Source organism: Gossypium arboreum, chromosome 3 (genome assembly GCF_025698485.1).
Source record: "Gossypium arboreum isolate Shixiya-1 chromosome 3, ASM2569848v2, whole genome shotgun sequence".
Classification (NCBI taxonomy): Eukaryota; Viridiplantae; Streptophyta; class Magnoliopsida; order Malvales; family Malvaceae; genus Gossypium; species Gossypium arboreum.
Genome location: NC_069072.1, coordinates 51219872 through 51227902, shown reverse-complemented (window position 1 = coordinate 51227902; position 8031 = coordinate 51219872). Strand labels below are relative to the sequence as shown.

Below are 8031 nucleotides of genomic sequence, written 5' to 3'. Positions count from 1 at the left end.
CTCAACTCACAATCAAAATAAATTCTTCTTAACTTATAATTCCTATTAATAATATCTCAAAATAATCCATAAGTAATCGTACATTGAGAATTTGACTGAAAGAACATCAATGTTTCAAACATTCCAAGTTGAGTATTTTATCATGAAAGCATAGGTGTCTCCCCTTATCTAAGTAATTACCTTTGACTCAAAATATCATAGATTTTCACATCCTCACTAAAGATTCACTCAAATCAATCGAGGTGTTTAAGGATAATACATGAAGCACTCAATAGTCAATAATGAAAAGTCATTACCATATACTTGCATGAAAATCAAATCTCCACCACTATATATTGAGATGAACATCAATCAAAAGGTCTTTAAAGGGTTGTAACGTGGCTTTGGTTAGGGGGTGTGGTCACAAGCTTAAAGAAAAGGTTAGATCGAGATTGAATTGAAAAATTGCCTAACGAGAAAAAGTAATTAAACATCAATTGAGTACAAGTGAACTTCTTCGCAGAAGATGGAATTTAGATACTGCGGCTCAACAATACCGAATTACGACTAATATGTAAGTATGATTTTTTTTTAAGAACAAGTCAGCTCCATAGAAGAGCAAAACATAGCTAAGCAATTAGTTCAGATCAAACCTCGACAAAAATAGGGATTAAATTAAGGGATTTTGATCGTGAGGTTTCGTGATAGGTTTCAAATATTTATAATTACTCCTTCTTGAACTAACTATTATAGCGACGTAGGCAAGTGTACCTATCAAACAGTAGTATAGTTTTAGCAAGACCAGATTGTCGAACCCAAAGGAACTAAAAGTACTAGTAATGACTGTCTTTTTATTATCTAGCCTAAGAATAAAAGGGGTTTTATTTGTTTTAATTAACTAATTATGTAAAATAAGAAGGCACAAAGAAAAGAACTGGGGAATTGCTTTTGGGAAAATTGATTGACTTGAGACAATACCTAAGGGAAAATCCACCTAGACTTTACTTGTTATTCTGGCTCCCAATCAGACGATTTATTCATTCAACTTATTCCGTAGAGATCCCTAAGTTATGTTATTATCCCTATTCAAGACTAATAACATCTAATCCCTAGATTGAATAATCGAGACTTTTCTCTAATTACCACTCTAGGGTTGCATTAACTCGATCTATGGATCCTCTTATTAGGTTTCACCCTAATCTGGCAAAATCTTGTCACCCTATTTCTAGGCGCGCAATCAACTCTGCTTCATTATGACAAAAGTACTCTTAGACAGGGTCTATTTCTCCTCTGAATAAGAGCATGTCTTGAATCAGTATCCTGGGATATCAAAACAAGAATTAAGAACACATAATTAAGAACAACTGAAATATTTATCATACGATTCAGAAAATAATAACAAGATTCATCTTAGGTTTCATTCCCCTTAGGTATTTAGGGGATTTAGTTCATAACTAAATAAGAAAACATCTCTGAAGAATAAAGAATACAAAACATAAAGAAAACCTAAAACTCCTGAAGGGAAATTGAGAAGAGATCTTCAGTCTTGATGATGAATCCAGCTTCTGAGCTGGATCAATCGGCTTCCTTGGGGTAATTTCTTACCCCCCTTCTCTGTCTCCCATTTTTCTCCTCTTCTAGGGTGTATTTATAGGCTTTGGAATGCCTAGAAGCCCTCAAAAGTGGCCTTTTCCGAATTGGACTTAACTTGGGCTCGGCAGGGACACGCCCGTGTGATACGCCCGTGTGCAATTACCTCAGTCCGTGTTTGAGCCTATTAAAATGGCATGGGCGTGTGCTATGCCCGTGTGAGTCATGCTTCAATTCTGCCAGATTGAAACGGCCATGTGGTGTACCCGTGTGAGGAGGTCCAGGCCATGTTGATTTCGTACTTTGGCCCATTTTCTCTATTTTTGGCCCGTTTCTCGTTCCTTTCACTCTCCTATGCTCTCCTAAGTATAAAACATGAAATTAAAGCTTTAAGAGCATCAAATTCACCATTTCTAATGAGAAATCATCCATAAAATGCATTAAACATGGGGTAAAAATATGTATAATTTATGGGTTATTGAATACCCCCACACTTAAGCATTTGCTTGTCCTCAAGCAAAATTCTCAACTCATAATCAAAATAAATCCTTCTCAACTTATAATTTCTATTAATAACATCTCACATTAATCCGTAAGTAATCATACATTGAGAATTCAACTAAAAGAACATAAAAGTTTCAAACATTCCAAGTTAAGCATTTTATTCTGAAAACATAGGTGTCTTCCCTCATCTAAGTAATTACCTTTAATTCAGAATATCACAGAGTTTTACATCCTCACTAAAGATTCACTCAAATCACTCGAGGTGTTTTAAGGACAATAAAGGAAGCACTTAATAATCAATAATGGAAAGTCATTACCATAGGCTTACATGAAAATCAAATCTCCACCACTGTAATTTAAGATGATACATCAATCAAAAGGTCTTTAGAGGGTTGTAATGAGGCTTGGTTAGGGGGTGTGGTCACAAGCTGAAAGAAAGGGTTAGAATCGAGAATGAATTGAAATATTTGCCTAACTAGAAAAAGAGTTAATCTTCACTTGTGTACAACAGAGCTTCTTTTAGAATATGAAAGTACAGATATGTATACATAGTTCTTCTCTTCTTTTTTTAAGAATAAGTTAAATTAATATAGATAACTATTAAGAACAAACATAGCTAGGCAGTACATTCAACTCAAATCTCGACAAAAATAGGGATTAATTTAGGGGATTTCGACAATAATAGGTTAAAGGTTAATATTAAGGGTAATACAAGAAATGGCTTGTTAGGCTCAAGGGGGTTTACTAGGGGTTAATCGTGGAGGTAGGCTTTTCATGGCATGAGTGGGTTAATCCTAAGTGCCTTAATCATTTTGACATATCAAATCAAATGGTGTGGTCTCGACATTCATAATCAAGCAAGTTCTAGAATAATAGTTCAATACTAATGCACTCAAAGTAATAATAAAAGTGAGCATGAAAGAATTAATAGTTGCTCAAAAGGCTCAAAAATCTCACAAAAATTATGGCTTTTTGATGTTTAGACTCGTGAATTCTAATTCAAAGTAATACCTAGACATGGGGAAACAACCTATAATTTTAATTTCTTAAAAATCAACTTATCATGGTTGATTCTCTAATGTCTTAAAGTTTAAATAATCAATGCATAAATCCTTATGTTTTAATTCAAGATATATCAATCAAAATCATAAATTAATTGAAATTTATCCTAAATACGATATGAGAGTTTTTCAAGAGAACAAAATGATTATTTAGGGATTTTTCTGATAATGAAATAAATACCCCCCCACACTTAAGATGTACATTGCCCTCAATGTACAAAGATAGATGTTAGAGTATAAAAATAAGATAGGGAGAGAAGTGAAACTTCCTGCATGATGAATTCCTCGAACTTAGAGTTTTGGAGAGTGATCAGTTCGAGAGTGAAGGAGGATACTCCGGCAGTCGTAGAGGTTCATTAGGCCATAAGTCCTGTACCAAAAGAATATTATATCTGGTGGTAGGTATGGTCGTCGTCGAGCAGGACATGGCAGTCGTGGAGAACCTTTCCCGGTGGAGTTTTAGTTCCTATGTGATGATGAGCTTAAGTGATGAGCTTAATAGCTCTATATAACTCTGATAAAATCAAGAACTTTTTATGGGATATTAGGAAGAATAAGTACTCAAAAAGAAATAACCGAAATTAATAATTAAAAATAAAATTTTAAAATCTAACAACAATAAAAAGTAGTTTCAATAAAAATTAAAAACAATAAATAAATATTTCTAAACATCTTCATCGCTGGATGGTTCGCGAGATGGGACTGGCGATGAGATGTGGAGGAGCTGACAAATCTGCTGCAGTGTAGCATCAATGTTGTCAAATCATTAAAAACACTGATGCTCGAATCGGGTGAGGTGCTCAGAGATGTTAGCATATGAACCCGCTGCATGAGAGGGTGGTGGTGGCTGAGTCGGTGGGTCCTCGTGTTGTGGGGGGTCATCATCAAGAATGTCCTCGTAGGCCTCCTCCTCGGTAGATTGGGCAAGACAATACTGGCGACGGTAGGTTCCTCGGCGCCTCTCGATCATCCTCATGCTAAGCATGCTCGAGATGCCTTGTGGAGACATCTGACCGATGAGGGTGAAGGATGATTCTTGGGCCGCGGTATTTAGGAGCCCGAAGTGTCGTGCCAGCCTAGTCATGTAGGGGCCAATGGAGATGACCCCCTTCCGACGCTACTCTATCTAGTGCTGAATCGCAAGGGCGATGAAATAGGCAAGGTCAATGACGTGCCCTTGCGACATACACCATAGGAAGTAGACGTCGTGGGTGTTGACGACGCCAGTGCTCTCTCCCCTCCCTGTAATCGTGTGAGCTAAAATAACATGTAAGTACCTCAGGGATGGTGGGAGAACTGATGCCTTGGAGGGGCTAGGATTGTACGAGGCCGTGCTAGGGGCCAAAGTGTGCCAACACTTCGAAGGAGAGAAATGTATGTGGCGACTGAGAGCATGTAGTTCATTTTCCTCTCGAAACGCCTCCGTATATAGGCCTAGAGTAGCACCGAACTCTGGGACACTTAGCTGGCGGATTAATCTGCCTAGGCGAAACTCGAGGTATGTCGGCTCGATAATCCCGAAGAACAACTCCAAGGGTCGATGGTTAGGAGAGCCCGAATCGCGTCAGCTATCTGGACTTGTTCTACAGTAGCCCAGTCGATGCAGCGGCCCGCAATTAAGGGTCGGGCCCGAAGTATTTGGAACAGTTCTTCCTGGGGCCCTCGAGGAAACTGTAAGGAAGGGTGACGAATTTTCGCAGTCAGGCCCGCGAAAGAGGACGCTCCCTTCCTCTTCTTCGAAACAGGTACGTGGTTTGTCAATTTTGATGAGTGGTCAAAGTAAAAGGAATACAATTTCCAATTAAAAAGCAGACTTTCAACCACAACCAACAGAACTAATATAATAATTTCGTGACTTTGTCATTGTATGTAGTAATGGCATGTGTAAAAGAATGAAGCTTTCCTAGCAACATGAAATGTATAAGACATAATTGAACAATGTAAATTACATGAGAGATATTGGTCATAGGAATATCATAAGAATGAGCATGGTAAAATCATGGTATGAAGTTTCCTAATCACTTTATTTAACATGCAATGTATAATAACTAACTAAAAGCGCAAACTAAATGATAAATTAATGAACAAAAATAGAAGATAGTTCAAAAGAAATGGAAATTATTGTAATAATAAGCATTAGTACTCTGTATCATAGAAGTGAAGAGAGTAAACAAACACTAAGGGAGAGAGTTTGGGCGTTAAAAATGAAGTTGAAGGCGGCGCACGGGCGTGGCAGGGGGCCGTGTGGAGTTGCAGCGGCTATGGTTAGGGTTTTTGAATGGGGAAGAAAGTGAATAGTGCAGGGTATTTATAGATTTTAGGGCACACGACCATGGCACACGCACATGTTCCCCAATTTCAGCCCGTGTGATTCGTGAATTTCAAATTTGGGCGCGTCTGACATTTAGTACACACTCGTGTTCCTCGAGTGTATGAGTTCACACGGTCATGTTTCACGGCTATGTCTAGCTTCGTTCACTTCCCCCACGCTCGTGTTAATTTAACAGGTTCGACCACAGGTGTTAGGGGCGTGTCGCACACCCTGCTAGTTTCTTAGTTTCAACCACAGGTCTTCCACACGGGTGTGTCATACGCCCGTTTGTTTTGGCACGCCTGTACTCAAGATCTCTATTAGTAGGTTAGGAGTTAAATACCAAAATTTAAAGAAATTAATAATGCTAGTGCTTGGGTTGCCTCCCGAGAAGCGCTTATTTATAGTCTAAGCTCGAATTACCTCTCTATTGTATGGTCATGGTGGTTCGAGGAGTTTATACTCCTTATTCCTGTTATCAGTCTCATTAAAATAGGGTTTTAAACGGGTGTTGTTTACCTTAAAAGTGCTGAACCTAGGATGACTCACCTCCACCATACCGAATGGAAAAATACTGAGTATCGTAAGAGGGATTTCCTCATTCGGTGTGGTAGTGACAATGTGGGGATCTGCGGCATCTAGTAAGACTTTATCACCAACCTTAAATTGATTTGGAGAGGTATCGGGCTCGTTTTGGCATAGTTTTGGTTTATCGTGTGTTGTCAATTTATGTACTCACGATTCGTCTAGCTCCTCTATCTGTAGCCTTTGTTCTTTATGAATAGATCCTTTACTATTGTTTGAGAGTGGCTCATGTATTTCCTTCAGACTTATTTCCTACGAAGTGGGTTGTATCATGTGATCAGTTTTAATAGAATGGTTTAGACGATCACCTTTAATTTTCGATGTGTTTTCAGAATTGCGAGCTTGAAGGGTAAGTGTTTCGTCTCCTACACGAAGCGTGAGCTCACCTGTGCCAACATCAATAATTGTTTTAGCAGTTGCTAAAAAGGGCCTCCCTAAAATCAAAGGGGTGTTATTATCCTCCTCTATGTCTAGAACAACGAAATCAATAGGAAATATGAACTTATCTACTTTCACTAGTACATCTTCAATAATACCCCTAGGAAATCTTATAGTTTTATCTACCAATTGAATGCTTATCCTAGTTTGTTTAGGCTTTTCAAGCCCTATTTGCTTAAACATTTTGTAAGGCATGACGTTAATACTGGCCCCTAAATCAGCTAATGTATGACTTATATCTAAACTACTGAATAAGCAAGGGATTGTAAAACTCCCTGAATCTTTCAATTTGTGGGGTAGCTTATTCTATAGAATAGTTGAGCAGACTGCGTTTAGCTCCACATGCGACGCTTCGTCCAACTTCCGCTTATTTACTAAAAGCTCTTTTAAAAATTTCATTGCATTCGGCATCTGCGATAGAGCTTCAATAAACAGTAAGTTAATATGTAATTTTTTCAAAAGTTTAAGGAATTTACCAAATTGTTCGTCTGAGCGGTCTTTCCTTGTAGCATTAGGATATGGGACGCGAGGTTTATATACTTCATTCATTGTTTTGTTATGACTTACCTCACTTTTACCTTTGCTCACCACAGTTTCTTGCATCAATTCTGGCTCAGGCATAATGAATCCTTCATTATCTTGAGTACTAATTGCGTTGAGGTGTTCCCTTGGGTTAGGTTCAGTATTACTTGGTAAGCTACCTTGTGGTCGTTAAGAGATCAGTTTGGATAGCTGGCCTATCTGAGTTTCAAGTCCTTGGATCAATGCTTGTTGATTTTTGAGTGCTGTCTCAGTATTTTGGAAACGGGTTTCTGACATTGATATGAATTTTAAGAGCATCTCCTCAAGGTTTGATTTCTTCTCTTGTTGATAAGGTGGCTGTTGAAAACCCTGAGGATTTTGTGGCTTTTGATTCCCTTGACCACCCCAGGAGAAATTTGGGTGGTTCCTCCAACCTGCATTATAAGTATTACTGTATGGGTTATTTTGAGATCTAAAGTTATCGTTACCCATATAGTTGACTTGTTCCTCTTTGGTTGTGGGATTGAAGGATTGATATTCTGTTTGCACACCTCCTCCACTTGAGTCACACCTCATTGCTGGATGTACCTACGTAGAACCAAGTAAACCATCAATCTTTTTATTGAGAAGTTCTACCTGATTTGACAGCATAGTAACTGAGTCGATGTTATAAACGCTGATTGTTTTTGTTGGCTTAGTCCTCATGACTTGCCACTGATACTTATTCACTGACATTTCTTCAATGAATTCATACGCCTCTTCAAGTGTTTTTTTGTTGATGGTTCTGCTAGTAGCTGCGTCAATCATTTGCCGAGTCGAGGGATTCAGACCATTGTGGAATGTTTGTACTTGAAGCCAAAGCGGTAACCCATGGTGAAGGTACCTTCTCAGTAAGTCCTTGTATCTCTCCCATGCATCGTAAAGTGTTTCTAAATCCATCTGCACAAAAGAAGAGATATCATTACTTAATTTAGCTGTTATAGTCGGCGGAGAGTATTTTAGTAAAAACATTTTGATCATTTGTTCCCAAGTAGTAATTGA

The 8031-nt window shown here is 38.3% G+C and overlaps 1 non-coding gene across 1 annotated transcript; it reads left to right on the top strand.

The window, feature by feature from the left end:
- Positions 1 to 7855: 7855 nt before the first annotated feature.
- LOC128291164 (small nucleolar RNA R71) lies at positions 7856 to 7962 on the top strand. The gene has a single exon (XR_008280940.1). It is a non-coding gene; the product is annotated as a small nucleolar RNA R71 (small nucleolar RNA).
- The last annotated feature ends 69 nt before the right edge of the window (positions 7963 to 8031 follow it).